Here is a 17,611-nt window from a genome sequence, read left to right on the forward strand (position 1 = left end):
GCAAAGCCTTCAATGTATTCATGTCTTCTAGATTGCACTATTGTAAATTGATGGATTTTGGACTTCAAAGCAGATCCATTGTAAAGTTAGAAATGGTTGAAAATGTAGAAACGAAGCTCATATTGAACATCAGCAAATTCAGTTACATCTTGGGAGCCCTACCTAAGCTTTGTTGACTGCCAGTTCAGCACAGGATCAATTTCCAAGCATTGTGCCTAGTTCATAAAGCCCTGTACAGAGGAAAACTTAGTCCTCTAACAAAGCCTTACCTTACCTTACTCTCTGAAAAACTATGTGAGATTGGAAAAGTTGCTACTGTTAAATGCACTGTGATTTCACAGATCAACAGTGGTTGGCAGTTCTTTCTCTGTGGTTGCTGAAAATCTGTGTGACCCCCCTTTCATTCTAAATTAAAACCAAAAGTCCATTACTTAAATTTAGCAAGCTGGTTAAGATTGGCTTTTTGTTGATTAGAAGCTAGTATCTATGTTCCTTTTCATCTGTTAAATAGCAATCTGTGTTTTTCCGGTACCAAGGTACATTTAAATTTGGGTTCCTCTTTAATTAAAAAAAATAACATAAATAACTATTTATGGTGGAACATAGGCAAGATATTTCGTGACATGTTGAAAAGTAGTTTTGTAAGAGTAATGTATTTATTTTATTTGATTGCCTGTTTCTTGTTGGCACCTAAGGAATATAGCGAATTTGAGAGACGCTTCTCTTAGCTGTCTTAACCTAGTTTAGCCTAAAATGCTGTGACCACCTCATTCCCCTTTCTCATCACAGTCCTTAATTTTCTGTATGCCCGGAGCCAGCTTGTCTGCAGATGCTGTCAGCCAGGTTGAGTAGTTGTATAACATTTTATCCACTGCATTCATCCCAGTCATTTGGGAGAGACCAAAACTGAATTGAGTTCCTGAACATTTAACCAGTGCCAAGCCTCAGACCTTCCCATGAGCAGAGTTATTAGGCAGTGGGATTTCCCAGCTCACCACACTATAATCTGACTATGTTACTGGAAGTATTGCCAGATTGGAAATGGATGGGCTTAGCTGAGGAAGCAATCCTAAGATCCAGAGACAACACCACCTACAGAGTCTTGGAGATCGACAGACTCGATTTGCCTGACCTTAAGATGGTTGCCAAGCTACACTCCCCTTCCTATCCTACCACCCTCACCAGCTCCACCAGCTCGTCTCTGGACTCTTTACTTTTAGTCCCTTCCTGATTCTCATCTTTATACGGCGGAGTCTGAAATGTATGACTGATGGAGCTGCCCATTCAGCTATAGGGGAGACAGGCTCTGGCACACCGCTATGACCATCACCTACCCAGACGGACCTCGGAAGTATGTCTTGTATCTTTCTCCACTGCTGGCTCCCTCCCGTGGACTCCCTGCTCTCCCAGGCCTTTTTCTTTTTTCCCCTCTCTTTTCTGTGGATCTTGTTTTTCATGGTCGCTAATAACTCCTGTATTAAATTTGTAACCTCTTTGTAATTAATGTGATCATTTTTGAAATTTGTTACAGAATGTTTCCTTATGTTAAGCGCTAGACCTAGTTTTTCTGGCCGATGCCCGGTGGAGCTACTTGTTAGGTATAGAGGAGATGGCCTCCTTGGCCGTCACCTACCCAGCCGGACTTTCAGCAGACCTTCCTTTGTCTCACCTTCGCTTTCCCCCTCCCACCTGTGTACCCTACCCCCTTTCCCCTTCTATGCTCCATTTTTGCGTACCTATGCTTTTTAAATGTTTTTCCGGTGAGACCTAGCTATTTGGCCAATGCCCGGTGGAACTACCTGATAGCTATAGAGGAGATGGGCTGTTGCCTCCCCCTCTGCCGTTACCTACCCAGCCGGACTTCGGGCAGACTCTACCTCGTCTCTCCACCCTATTTCCCTCCTACCCCTTTACCCTACCCCCTCTCTTCTAAGCTCCATTTATCTCATCTTTATGCTCTTGAAATGTTTTTATAGAAACTGATGTAACTGGTAACTGATGTAATTGTGGAACTTTGTGGAACCCTTTGTAAAGCGCTCTGATACCTCCAGGTCTAGCCAGCGCTATATAAAACTCAAATAAAGTAAAGTAAAATGTTTTCAAAAACAAATCTACTAATACATCTATTCCTAATAATTAGGGTGCTTTTAAAGTCTCTTTTCGGGCCTTCACAATCGCTTTTTCTGCCACAAAAAAAGAAGTAACACTTCAAACACCTTGCTTTGCTTCAGCAAATTAAAACATTGGAATATGCTTATTTGAGATAATTACAGCAAAATCTGATATTATTAAAATTGCTACCAGTGATGTGTGTAACATTCTACTCAAAATTAAATCTAAATACCACAGGGTCAAAATAAGGCTGGTAAGATGCTTGCAAACTACTTAAAAATGAAATCAGAATGTAAATCTATTAGTCCCATTTGTGATGAATTCACTAACACCAGTAAGATTCTCAAATTTCTGCTATTTTTCAATCCTTTTTTCAATCATTATATACAGATGATACTATTCCATTAGGTCCAAATATACAAACAATTTTCAAGGGTCTTCCTAAATCCACTTCCCTCTCTGCTGTTCTAGAAAGATTAGAAGCTGGTCTCACCCTTCAAGAAATTATTGATGCCATTAAATCCCTAAAATGAGCGAAGGCACCTGGCCCAGACATTTTTTCAATTGAATTCATTTCCTCCTATTCATCTATTTTTGCCCCCAAATTATTAGAACATATTACTTCTCTTCTTACGTCCTCCATGGATAGTGATTCCTTCATGGAAGCCCTAATTATTCTTATACCCAAGCCTGAGAAAGATCACACCCTCTGTAGGAATGAACAACCCATATCCTTATTCAATTATGATTGCAAAATATTTGCTAAGATCTTTGCATCTTGCCTAGAAACTGTTATACCTCTCCTAGTCAAACCTGATCAATCGGGTTTCATTAAGGGCTGACTTGCTAATGAAAATTCTAGAATGTTCTCTAACATTCTCACATTAGCTAAAAAGCATAAGAACCCACTTACATTCCTGCCCATTGATGAAGAGAAAGCATTTGACAAAATCAATTGGCACGTCATGCTTACCACTCTCCAATGGCTTGGTTTTGATCCTAAATCTCTTTCTTTTATAAAAACTATTATATTAGAACTCCCATGCTGCTGTCTTTGGTAATGGTCATTTCTCCCCTTATTTTAAATTATATAGAGGTACTAGACAAGGTTGTCCCCTCTCACCTTTACCTTTTATCCTTTGCCTATAGCCCTTCCTTCAGCGTATTCGTTATAATAAAAATATTTCTGGATTTAAACACAATTCCTTTGAGATCAAACTTTCAATGTATGCTGATGATGTTCTTATTTACATGTCCAATCTCCTTTCCTCTTTAGATCCCTTTTGCAAGAGATAGATTTATATTCCGATATGTCGGGATATAAACTTAGTTTTTCAAAAACTGCATTTTTACCTTTTAAACTCTTACTGCTAAGAGTCTATGCTTGCAAACACAATTTCACTTGGTGCCCATCCCGAATTAGATATCTTGGTGTTTGGTTTTTGTCCCATAATTCTAATATTTTAGTGTTATAGAAATAAAATTGCAAACGTTACTTTTATCCTGGTCTCCTCTCAATTTATCATTGTGGGTTGGATACTTTTAAAATGATGATTTTACCATAAAACCTTTGTACACTCTCTGCCTTACCTTTTAAGATCCCTAATTATTATTTCTCATAAGTTAATTTCATTTTTTTACATATTTCTCTTGAACAACATACACCCACACATTGCCTTACCTAATTTAAAATGCCCAAAGAATGAAGGTGATATTTGAGTTCTGGACTGTAAGCTGTATCATTCTGCTTTTTTGATAAGACATTTTTATGCCTTAGTCAATGATTTTCATGATTCACCCACACCATGATGGATTGAAGTTGAATGCTCCTTTCTGAAAGATTTTTTGTTCAAAGATGTCATTCATATGTCAAATAGTACCTTTATTTCGAAACATCCCATTTTAAAATACTCCCAGCTCCTATTACATACAGTGATTACAGCTCATTATGTTATGATATGTTAAAAAAACGTGATAAAGCGCAATTATATGACTTTCAACAATGTTGTCTTTCCTCATCAGTCTGGTATTAAAAATGTAAGTTTCAACATTTACTTTAAATACGTGAAAGAAAAGGGTATTATATTTGTTAACCAACTGACAAAGAGTGATTCTGTTTTACCTTTTCCGCAATTTCAAACACAATACAACTTACCAAGTACTTTTCTCAAATATTTTATATTCTCTGCTATCTATTCCTTTTTACTTACTCACAATTTCCATCTTCAACCAATCTCACCCCTAACATCAACACCTATTGATAGAATTCAATCTGATTCTAATCCTGAAGCTGTTTATAATATATATAAATTTATATTAACATCAACCTCTCAACATTCAAACAATCTGATCTTTCCTTCTCATTCTCTGCTAGGTAATGGATCCATTTTGGCTAAAAAAAAATTACAATTCCAAAGTTGTGCATCATTACCAAATCTCAGTTTTTATTCATAACATTTCTTACCCCTGAATGTATTTCAAAATGTATTTCATCTGCTTCCCCAATATGTTGGCCGTGTTCCATTTCTTATGGGACTTTAGTTAATTTATGTTATTATTGTCCTCAAGTACTTAGCTTTTGGAATGCTATTTGATCTAAATACTTAAAGATCTTTACTTGTACTCTACCATTACCAATCCAAAATGTTTTCCTAGGATCTATGTCACCACACTTGGAACACCTTTCCCCCAAACCGTTGATATGTGCTTTGAAAGTTATATTATCCTGCTGAAAAGATGCCTCTAAGTTAGTTATCTGAGGTAATGTGGTGAAATCTTATTTGTAATGAGCATAGAGTATCTACTGTCTCTTCGTTGTCATTATGTGATGAGAATCAAATTGGATTTATATTGGTTACCTTTCACTATTTATCTATCTTTGCAATCACTGACACTTCATTAGTTTTCTTTTCTTAACTCTATTCTTTCCCCTATTCTTTGTCCTGTCTTTTTTTACTTCACCCCTTCCTTTTCCTTTGTTTCTATCTTTCTTTGCTCTATTTTTATATAAAATAATAATCCTTCTCATCTGATGGTTCTTATCATTTGTTTTCTTCTTTGCATAAATTATAAGTATAATTCCTCTAGTTTGTAACTGTTATATTGCAATGTTACACCAAATAGTATGATTGCTATTGTTCACTATTTCCTCAATAAAAATTATTTAACATGAAAAAGACAAAAGATCAAAAGCTAAAAAACATTAAGTAGCAGGAGATTAAAAATCAATTTAAGAGATATCAGTATAACAATTAGGTGCTGAATAAGAGAGCCAATGCGCTTCCTTAGTGATCTACAAGATGTAACACAAACAATATTGAAACTAAATAGACAGGTACCTGCAAACCATTTCAGATAACACAAAAATATTGTTCTTAAAAATCATCCATATCATGAGTTGGTGCTTTAAATGATGTCCTTAAGGGTCTTCTTCAGATAAACTTACAGTCATGCCAACCCGTGCTTCATCATGTGGGCAAAAAGACCCCACAACTTCATCAGGGCTAAATCTTATAAGATAGTACGAGGTTAAGTAGTAAGTGCAGGGGAAATTAGTTAAGTAAAAGCACATGAAGAATAGAAGTGGCTCAAAGTGAACCTGATGTGGAGAGGGATCCTGCATTGTTCTCAGAGTGTAGTAAGACACTCAACCACCATTACCAGAGGTACAACGAGTTGCGTGGGAAACCAGGCACAAATTGCAGACCAGTATGCTTCTTACTCCTAAGGATGCACAAGGTGGTCCATTGCACCACATACCCAGGTCAGCCAATAAAACACATTTTAAAGAAGAACTCTGAATAGTAGTCAAACTTGCCCCAGCCCTGCCTATGAGATGTCTGTGTGCTTTAACAAGAGCACATATGCTTGCAACACCTCCAAGCAAATTGAAAAGGGAAAGCTCTGCCACGGACAGATAGATGCCTATGTCAAAGGTAAAAAGTTAAACACTTGCACCACACCTTTCATTACTGCTAATGGTTTAAGAAGGAAACTGCTCAAAGGCATAATGAAATAATCTCAAATTAAAAATGGTATGGAATGACATGATTCATGTTATGTGGCTAATTCCTTAGCATTACCTTGAAAGTGCCCCCTTCTTAGTAAACATAATGTGATTTAGGAAACAGAATCTTTACCTATCCTAGTCTAGGTCAAATAGGTGGCAGCAAGATTATGTGAAAGGAGGATAAAACCTAAAAATGGATGAGGCAGAACAAAGAACCACCTAAATGGCAGAGACTGCAGATGTCGGTGTGAAAGGTCACATCACCCAGAAATAAAGCAAGAGAACTTAGCAAATAGTCAGCTTCTACACAACAAATGTACAATAGAGCTAGCCTAATGTGAGAAAAGGAGACTTAAGGAAGAAACAACAAGTGGCCTCTCAAGACTTCTCACTGAAATGGACATTAGGGGCTCTTCACAATGTTTTTGGCTCTGGTAAGCGCATTATTCTTGTGCATGAAATATGAAATGAAATGAAATGAAATGAAACTTATATAGCGCACGACTTACCCTGGGGCATCTCAGCGCTTGCTTAGGGAACCCGTCCTGGTATTCCCCTGTGAGATAACCCTGGCAGGGTATCCACAAGGTGAAAGCCAGGCATCCCACCGCGAGGGGCCGTTGTGGAGATTAAGCAAGCTATTGCCCAGAGTCGCAGAGTGTGAACCCGTGAGTTGAGAAGGCACCGGAGCGAGAATTAACGAGTCTGTGGAATTTTGAGCCCAAGACCCGCTGAGGCGGGGAATTGAACCCTGGTCCCGGGCCGAACTCAAGCTCCAGGTCTGCCGCCTCTAACCCCTGAGCCACACTTCTCCACCCCTGAGCCACACTTCTCCACCAATATCATTGACCCTTATAGACTATACAAGAAAAATATTTGATCATTTGATTGTTTTTATAACCTATATATTTACCAATTATATATAGGTTTTTCAAGCAAACGCTGAAGCCCTGGTATTGGGTACCCAACACAGGCCCAGGAGTCACCGACCCTTGCAAGTATATGAGATAAACCAGTGAGAAATGTGCATACAGTGGTGATCTGCAAAAGAAGCTTAGAGTTTACCATGGGTATGGTTCCTGGGTAGGTTGAGTGCCTGTTGCAGAGACAGGTACACACTCGTCTATTCGCAGCAACCTCTTTTACTTCGGGGTAGTGACATAAGTGACGTTTACCTTCTAATCAAAACACCACTATAAAAGCCCACTTCACCCTGTGTGCAGTGCAAATTTTAAATGTAACTATGCCATGGGCTTTACTTTTGTGCTGGCCATCCTTTCATATGGTGCTGTAGGATCTTGCACGCTAGTGAACGCTAGCCCACTGGTTGTTGCACTGCTTGGGAAGGAAGCCCCCGTCAAAATCCGAGCAGAGATGTTTATCTGTGAGACCGAAAACTGAGCTGGTCCCTGAGGTGGAGATAGAAAGAGAGTCCTATAAGCCAAGTCTCCCAGGGTCCTGCTGCAGGGCAGATATCGGAGACCCTTCTGGCCCTCTAAAGAGACTTTCTCCAAAAATAAGCCGCTTAGTGGTCCATTACCACTTTATGTTATCCAATGCAAACAAAACGCCTGCTTCTTCTAGGAGAGGATGCTAGGAGCTATGTGGGAGGGGCTGGATGTTGACTTTGGGAAGCAGAGATGTCCGTGTGTATAGAGAACCAAAATTCAAAGTGCACAGACATCAGCAGATTTGCAACTGGAGGTCAGGCCAATCCTTTGCACATATTTAAAATAAAAATTCTTAAAAATTATAACTTTGTTCAAGCCACTGTCCTCTAAAGAGTTTTACATAAAAATGTGTCATCTTTAAAATTGGAGTTGATTTGTAAAAATAAAGAGATTGTGAACATATACTTAACCCACAAATATACAAAAATCGAAAGGGCTAGTGTTACAGACTCACAGAGTCACTAATGCACTCTGTCACTTCCTCTACCTCTCTACACAACTGCATGCCACATATATCGACTGCACACAACATATTTTCACATCTCATACTACCATGCCACAAATTCAACTACCCACACTTCCACTCCACATCATTCCACTACATGCCAGATAATTGCAAACCAATAAAATAAAATCCATATAATTCAACTTCACATAATAACACTCTGCTACGTAATTCCACTCCACTACAAAACACATAATTACACTCCACAAAATAAAATCAACTTCGCAAAGTGCCACATCATTACCCACCATATAATACTTCTCCACACCATGCCACATACTACCACATCAAACCATGCCACATACCTCCTCACAACACCACGCAATTCTAAATCCTTTAATTCTGCACCATACAACATTAATCCACTCCACATAGTACCTCTCCGCCCCTCATAATTACACATCACATAATTACACTCTGCTCAATATAACATAAATACACCCCACATAAATGGACTATATACTACAAATCAGCAATCTGCATAAATACACTCCACGCCATAACACATAATTCCATTAAGCATAATTTCACACAACACCACACAGTTCCACGCCACTCAATTCAGCTCCACACATTTCCAGTACACACCACATAATATCAGACCAAATTACATATATCAAATACACATTATTCTACAACACTCCTCTCATCTCCATTTCACAACACAATTTTCCACATCGTTTGTACAAAATTTAACAGCACACCACATCATTTAACTCCCCAACATGCCAATACAGAAAACACAATATCATTCAACACAATTAACTCCACAACTCACAATATCACTCTACATAATTCATTGCACTTAATAGTATTTAATTACTATCCACATAATTCTCACTTAATATTATTTAATAACTATCCACATAATTCTAAAGGAGGACCATGCCACATATTTTTACGACACAACTGGACACCACACCACGCAATTCCACACCATACAGTTCCACAGCAAATTCCAATACAGCTGCTCTTCCTCGCACTTCCACCAACCCCGCTAATCTCTCCACAACACACCCACTGCCCCTCTCTTCTCTCCCTCACACTACCCCCTCTCATCTCATATTTCCACTGCCCCCGCTTATCCCTCGCTCACACTCTCTATAATATCTGCTCACACATGGTAACTTCTGGTATCTCCTCTTGCTGTGCGCTAGTCCACCACTTGCCTCCCCACCCCGTGCCCCCTGCCACTTGTCCCTCTCTCTCTCGTACCATCTCTCACCCTTCTCTCTCACTCTTTCATGAACTCTTCCCACCACTCACATATGGTTAATTTCAGGTCTTCGAGCACCATATCTTTACCGTGCCTTTTCAATAATTCCATCTCTCAACCCCACGCTCTCCTCCTCATCTTCTTCGGGTGTCTTCTGCCTAGACACATGCTCCCTCTTCATACCTCTGATCCCTGCTGTACACTTCTTTCTCTCTCAAACATTCTTTCTGCTCCTCTGTTTGAAGTTCTTTTACAAACTACCTATCCCACTCTATTCAGTGCAGCTCTCACCCCTCTCTATTCACCATGCCACATAATTCAACTACACAAATACACTCAAGGCCACACAATTCCACCCACCACAATGCCACAACTAGCAACTCCAATGCAATCATCATAATTCCACTCCAAACTACTTACATCCACTACACTCCAAACCAAAACACAGAGGTAAAGGACATAGTCATTTACAACCCCAATAGCTTTAACTATAGCAAATGTGAGTCCTATTGCATTGCACATTCTTTTTTTAAATGTGTTACTGAAGGCCATCCATCGTTTTTCTGTGTTTCCCCTACTTATTTTGATTTTCTACTTTCTATAATTGGTATTTTGTCGTCTAGACAGTTGGGCCCAGTTAAAATGCTTGTACCTTAATGTGTCCCTTTCTCAGGCTAAAACATGGTTTTTCATTAAATTGTCATATTTGCCTTTTGGTAAGGAAACTGCAACATGTGCACTGATGGTGCAAGCTTCAAAAAGTCAAATTCCAGGAATAAGATGCCTGGGAACGTTTTCTCCAGTGTCGTCTGCAGTAAAAGCTCCTTTAGACACTGCTGTGAACCAGCTAGGCTTGTAGCTTGGTAAAAGATTATACACTTTTTTGCATCAAAAATGCCAGATTTACCACTAGTCTAGTCATATTAGTTTAAAAAATAGGCTAACCTAGAACTAATTGCAACACAATTTCTGTAAGTGGATTCTTATTGAATTTTTCCCGTAGAAAACAATGGTGAAAAGTCTACCACTCTATCATGGCGGATTTTTTAAAATGGCTGCCCAATATTTGAGATATAGGGTATAACTGTTAATATGCCCAATGTGTGGTATCATTTTATATGCTTTTAGGGACGGGAAAGTCAAAAATAACATCAAAAAAAATTTCTGACGACCATAATATCAAATATTCACGGAATATGTCAGATAGACAAAGTTTGCATAATTTTTTCGTTGACTCATATGACAAAGTGTGAAGGAACGTAAATATTACAATTAACTTTTTGAATAAAAAGTTTGCTATTGTTTGTGATTTGTTTTGTAACTTTGTTGTTATTGTCTGTTTTTTTGCTAATCTAAAATGTTTCATTTATGTGTTACAGGTACTTGCGAGTTGCTGTGAGATACAGTGAAAATGGATGTAGAAAAGTGTTTTATTTGTGATTTGGTGTTTCAAGAAGATGACGATGTTTCTGTACTCACTGAAAGAGGAGTGACTGGAATTCAAAAAACAGGCAAGGAGAGAAAAATATCTAAGTTTCATTTTTGTGTTGGATAGAAAGTTCACAAGAAATGTAGAGCGCGTTTTGTTAACTTGAAAACTCCGTTCCAGGAGAAAGAATCAGATCTCACAACTTCTTGTGTAGGTACCTGGCACAAATGACAAATACGGCTCCACTCTTAGTGTAGTTAATAATAATTGGTGTTGACTAACACTAGGCTTTAGAAGTTCTCCTGACAATCTAACAGTTTCCAACAAGCATAAACCCTCCTTTTTAAGGATTTTTCTAGGGATTGGCTGCAGGGTCGAGGGAACAGCAAAGTATTCTGGGTGACCTAAATCAATCATAAAGTCACACACAACCTTGACCCAGGGAATTTTCAAGGCCCTGTCTAGTTTAAGACAGTCCTGCACAATATCCCTATTTAGCTGTGTCTGTTCCTTTAACCAGATACTGTGCCACAACAGTATTGGTTCTATTTTAATGAGGTTATAGATAAAAGGGAAACCCAGCTCCTTGTGGCAAACATGAGAGGAGGGACTTGGTGGAGCTGGTAGAATAAATCTTAAAAATGAGTTTTTATCTTGTTTCAACAACATAGTGTTAGCTAGACCCACACCCCTGCTCCATACTTAACAGATGTAATACATTTTGCTTTGTATATTTGTAGCAGCTCCCGCGGGTGTTTCCTTCCTAATTTCTTTGAGAAAGTTGCGAGGGCGGTTGATGACCGGATGAGCAACAATTTTTTCATAGCTATGGTTTGAGCCCATGAGTCATTGTGATTAAATTGTACTCCGAGGTATGAGAAATTCTTAGTTGGGGCTAGCTTCTGACCATCCACAAACATATATATTTTGGTCTCATGCTCCTTTGACCGCATCTCATTACAAATGTCTTAGATATATTGGTACTAAGACCAAGATCCTTCATAAAAACTGAGAAACAGTCAAGGACCCGTTGGAGACCAATTTGAGTCCTTGCAATGAAAACTGCATCATCCCCATAAAGAAGAACCTGAATGGGTCGACCAGCAACTTGAGGGAAATCTTGTGCACTTCCGACTAATGCATCGGCCAGTCCGTTGATATACAAGTTAAAAAGGAATAGGGCCAGCACGCAACCTCTTAATGGCAAATGCAGCCGTGCGCTCAGCCCCTACGCCAAAACACACATTGGCTGATGCACCATTATAAAGATTTCTTAAAAAAACAATAATATGTGGTTCAACCCTCAAGGCCTCGAGAACCTCCCACAGTCTATTGTGCCTAATTGAATCAAAAGTCACGGTTAGGTCCACGAAGACCAGGTACAATCTACCCTTTTTTGCCCTTGCGTATTTCCCAATTTGCCTGGCCTAATTTAGACACTGCTCCATTGTTCCCAGCCCCTCACTGAAACCATATTGTAAATCTATTAAAGCCTGAGTTTTCTCTACCCAGGCTTGCAGACGCTCCAGAATCACACGCCCCTCCACTTTAACCATAGAGTCAAGCAAGGAGATTGGTCTGTAACAACCTGGGTTATGGCAATCTCCTTTTTTTAAAAAGGGGGACAATTATTGACTCCCTCCAGGTCTTAGGAAGTCGAGTTTGGCGGCTTGCATTAATGGCCTACGTTATAATGGCCCCCCATTGAGTGGTATTAGATTTAAACATGTCCATAAGGAACCCCATCTGGACCAGGGGCTTTGCCAACCTGGCTTAGTGCTAATGCTTTATTTACTTCCTGTAAGGTGAAGTTCAGATCGACATTATAATGATTACTCACTGTGCAGGCACTGGTTATAGGAGAGGAATTATCTAGGCCATTGTCTACCTGTGAAAAGTGCCTGATTCAGTCCTCTTCCGAGATAGCGATTTCTATCAATGGGCCATCTCTAGAAGGTAAAAACGGTGCCCTCAGTGCCCTCCAGAATGCTGCACTGTCTTTCAACATTAATGCTGAGTGAAGGGATTTCCATGCTTCATTGCTCAGGACACTCTTTCTTCCATTGATAGCCTGCCTGTATTCCAATCTTGCCATCCTAACGTTATTCACAATTCTGGGCTACCTGTGTAATTCAAGCTTCAAGTTGGAGTACGCTCATGTGCACCTTGTATTGAACCAGTCCACATCTTTAGCTTTGTTACGGTGTTGGGCTGACAAAGGTTTCCTAAGTTCATTGGATATTTCAATATAAGATGCTACAATCCTGTCATGAGAAGCAAGTTCGCTTAGGTAAGCAGCAATAACAGATTTAAGTTAGTCACTAAACGTTTTGTCATTGCTAAAGGGTCCACCATCTGCCTGTAAATAGATTCCATAAAAAGTATTTTCTTGCCGGAAAGGGGCCTTCAAGGGTTAGGGCCTGATTATGAGTTTGGCTGTGCGGAACTAGGTAAGCCACGGCGCACCTCCAAAGCCATGGTCGGGCCGCCCTCCAGAGTAGGAGTTTCTTCCTATCTGTCTGGCTTTTTTTTTTGGGTGCCTCTAAAAATAGGCACCGCAATGGGAACTCCCAAATCATTTCATGCATGGCATGGACTATAGCTGTGCAGGAACTGGTGTGCGTGAATACAGGGGGGCACATGATGTACCCGCCTGTGTGCATCCACATGGCGTGAGGCATCAGGTTTCCTCTCTGCTGTGACTTTCATGGAAGAGGAACTGCCATAAAAACCGTGGCGGGGAGGAAACTTGTAATATGCTTGGAGTGACCACGGCAGTCCTGACCAGCATTTACTGCCTCTACATTGCCACACAACAGCCATGGAACTGTGGTTTCTTGGCGGCTGTGGTGCGACAATAGTGGTCCGACCACCTTAATTATAATAGGTCGGTCAGGAGACCACCATCGCCGTGCTCCTGCCAGTCTCGTAATTGAACTCTTAGTGGTACACTTACGGGTGAACCTGCGGGATGGATTCAAGTGTGCTCAAAAGTAGTGTACATTTTCTACCATCCTGTTGCTGTCAAATGTGGCTTGTTAGGGCAGAGTTGTGACAGAGAGACATCAAGGAAGCACTACGAGCTGCCATTCTGCGAACCTTCCGCACAAGATCAAGAGGATCATTTTTTTTTAAAGACACCTTTCCGATGCAGCAACTGGACAACCTTGTGATAAAATTTAGACAGAGATAGTGTCAGACCTTTAAGTTAATTCTCTTAAGGGTCATCACCAGTCAGACAATTAGATTGTTGCAACCCCATTTGGAAGTAAAAACTGTTCAGATCATATTAGAAGGGAATATTACATGTGTAGAAGAATTCCTATCTGCCTGGTGAATGGGCTATGGAGTTTTGATTCATCCTGCATTTATCCTGCATTCGTGGGCTGCTTGCAGCCCTATGGGTGCTGGGGACATCCTACAAGAAAATGCTGGAGCGTGGTATTACGCTAAATTTGGCAATGCTGCACGCTGACATTTTCAAAATGCAGGAATGTGCCATATTTACAAAAATACGGTGCACCCCTGTGTTTCCCCTAACGATGGCACTAATAAAGCTGTCTAGCTCCAGTGCGGGCACCCTCCAGCCATGCTATAAGGGTACCTGTACTGCAGGGGTGTTTCCTTACCTCGTTAACACTTTCCTGCCCATAAAAATTAAATAATGGCTATTTGCTCTTTCTATGTGTGCTACTGAATGCAGGACATATAGAAAGAGCAAAAAACAAGAAGAAATTAATACTTTCGCCTTGTATCGCCATTCTAAGACCAGGTATTCCCTGGCCATCATTGCTGATACTGCCACAGCCATGTAAATCTGGGTCAGCAATGGGTGTTATGGTGCAACGCCTACGACAAACCCATTGCACGCCCCTTTGCCGCAGATGACTGCAGCTGAAATGGGCCTATTTACAAGATGGAGTTAAGCCACTTTAAGTGGCTTTGCAACACCTTGTAAATTTGAGACATGACGCGATGCTCCGGTGGCGATAGAGGCTGGTAAATTTGCCCATTAGTTTTTTCCTGCCTCAAAAATACAATAGAGTCCAGGTCATAAGTAAGGGCGCATGCCTGGTTGTGTGACTTCTTTTCTGAGGCTGGCCGAGTGTGGAGGGTCCTGAAGACAGAGACAGCTGTAGGCAACCAGACGAAATAAGCAATCAAGTTGCAAGAGGACAGTATGCTGTAGAACTGACTGCAGGAAGTGAAAGGCCTCTTCATAACTTCACGATGTGCCGTGAAGTACAAGAAGAATTCACCTACAAATTTTGCAATATTTGGACTACTAGGGAAAAAGTTAAAAAATCTTTCCAATGGTTTTGGGGAGCTTTTTCAACTGGAATTTGACTGGTGTCTGACTGCCAGTACTGAAGATCTACACATTTTTTCATTGGGCTAATTTTTTAAACAAGAAAGACGATTCGTTTTTCAACTAATTTCTGGTCCTAATAGAAATGTTGATTTAATTTAGAACCAAACAAGAGAGCACTCAAAGCCACTAGTAACCAATTTTGAAATTCACAGATGCACAATATGTGTTTAATTTAACTTTTCCTTTTTTTATTTTACTGCGTTTTGGTAACAAAGAGAATCCGAAATAATTTTTATCAAACCCTTCTCTCTACATCAAATTTCCTTTATTTTAATTATACTATTTTGTTCTTTGTAACGAAATTAGTATTAACTTGATTATTGAATCTCACCTGCAAACAGCTGTAGCTGTCTGTTGTAGACCTCACATTATTAATACACATACATATAGATGCATACATACATTACCGAAGAGTGGGCTTTAGGTCATCCCTTTTCAGCCATTTGCAATTGACAATTTAAAACTGTCACTGGTTGGATGGGCTATTAAAAAAGGCTTAGCCTTTCAAGGAAGGTTACATGGGATTTTAAGTAGTCCCCTGTGTTAACCTCTCCATTTTGCTGCTGCCTCTGCTATCTCTTTTACCGAGTGAAAAATGTGTTTCAAGCTCCGGGTAGTAAACATTCAGAATAACATTTTACAACTAAACCAATCGGGTGCTATTTGATAGTTAGGTCCTTATTTTGTAACGAAACAATTGTATTGATTATGCTATATGTCTTTTAGATTTCCCCTGAAGAAGGGAGCAAATAGCACCCGAAATGCATTGGGAATTACTACAAACAAGCATGTAATCCACGCTATTCGCATTTCACGATATTGAAGCAACAGTGCTTTTGAATAAAAGAAGCATTTGACTACGTTGGATGAATCTTTTTCTCAAATGTTATTCTATCTTACAATATCTGTATTGATGGTTTAGTTGTAAAATGTTATTCTGAATGTTTTACTACACAGAGCTTAAAACATCAGTATGAGTGATTCATAGTAGTGCAGATTCAGTCTAGAGCAAGTCGTTCTAGTCTTTATGGGGCATATTACGAAGCAATAGCGATAATTATCGCTATTGCTTGGTTAGAGACAAAAATTTGCCGCTGAGCTGCGGCGATTTTTATCGCAAATAAACCTTGGTATTACCAAGGTTTATCGCAAATGCGATAAAAATCGCCCGCAATGCATGAATATCGCTGAAAAGTCAGTAATATTCATGCATTACCGAGCTAATGCTCTTAGCCATGTTATCCACCTCTCATTGGATAACATGGCTAAGAACTGCTCAGGGCAGGGGTTAGCTTTTGGAGATATTCGCGATTAGCGCGAATATCTCCAAAAGTTGGTAATAGGAGATAGCGATGTTAGCGACTGTTTCCAGTCGTTAACATCTTGGCACGCCCACTTTGCATGTCATTAGTGATAAATATCACTGACATGCAAAGTGGGGCCCAAGATGGTCGCTATCTCCTACTAGCTGTCGCTAACTGGTGTTAGCGACAGCTAGGTAATAGGGAGATAATTTTATCTCCGCTTTCTTGGCTTTTAAAGCCAAAAAAACGGAGATAAACCCCCTTGATAATATGCCCCTATGTTCTTTCAGAATCTGTGGTCAGGTAGATCGACCTCAGAATCAGCACACCAACTTGGAGCATTTCTGAATACTTGAGAAATAGAGTATTTTGGTACTTCTTGAGTGCATTATTGCTGTGTACGCGCACGTTCTGCTATCTATTTGACACACCCCTAGGGCAAGAAGTGGCACAAACAACACATGTTTACAGTGTATACAACAGTGAAGCAGAAAATGTACCTTGTCTTGGTACTCAAATTAGAAATGTAATATATTATAAAACAGCATTTCCTAAACTGAGGGTTGGGGTCATGACCTGATTTTGTTGGGTCAAACAGTCCCAACAATAAAAAAAATGCCTTTAATTCTGTGTTTATCTTGTCACATTTGCGGTGCTTCCAATACAGAGGTCAAACGTCATGCTATGGCTCCTGTACAAATGCTGCTTGTTCTTTTAACATTGGTATTTGTGGTTACTTTTCTTTCTCTGACTGCAAAGGGAGAGGAGTTTTTAAAGTGAATTATATGAAAATGTTGATGGAGTACAGGGAGTGTAAAAGGAAAGGTTGTTTTTTTGCAGCACACAACTGATGTAAATGAACTATCAATCAATCAATCAATAAATCAGGGGCTTATAAAGTGTGCAACTCACCCATGAGTGTCTGAAGGGGCTATGGGATGAGGAGGGGGGTGGGAAGGGGGCTGCAGCTCTGGATCAATCGAAAAGCCAGTTCTTGAGGCTCTTCCTGAAAGTATATGTATCCAGCAGTGAGTAAAGCAAAAATAAAGCATATGTTTTTGTACTTGTGAAGTGTAATGGAAACAGATATTTTAATAGGATCAAAACAAATCAAGACAGTTTATTTGGTGACGGACAAAAGATAAATATTTGCTGGACCCCGATTTCCACAAATCATTATTTCCGTGCTATATAGCTTTATCAGTTGATTTTA

The sequence above is a fragment of the Lissotriton vulgaris genome, chromosome 6 (assembly GCF_964263255.1).
Source record: "Lissotriton vulgaris chromosome 6, aLisVul1.2, whole genome shotgun sequence".
Classification (NCBI taxonomy): Eukaryota; Metazoa; Chordata; class Amphibia; order Caudata; family Salamandridae; genus Lissotriton; species Lissotriton vulgaris.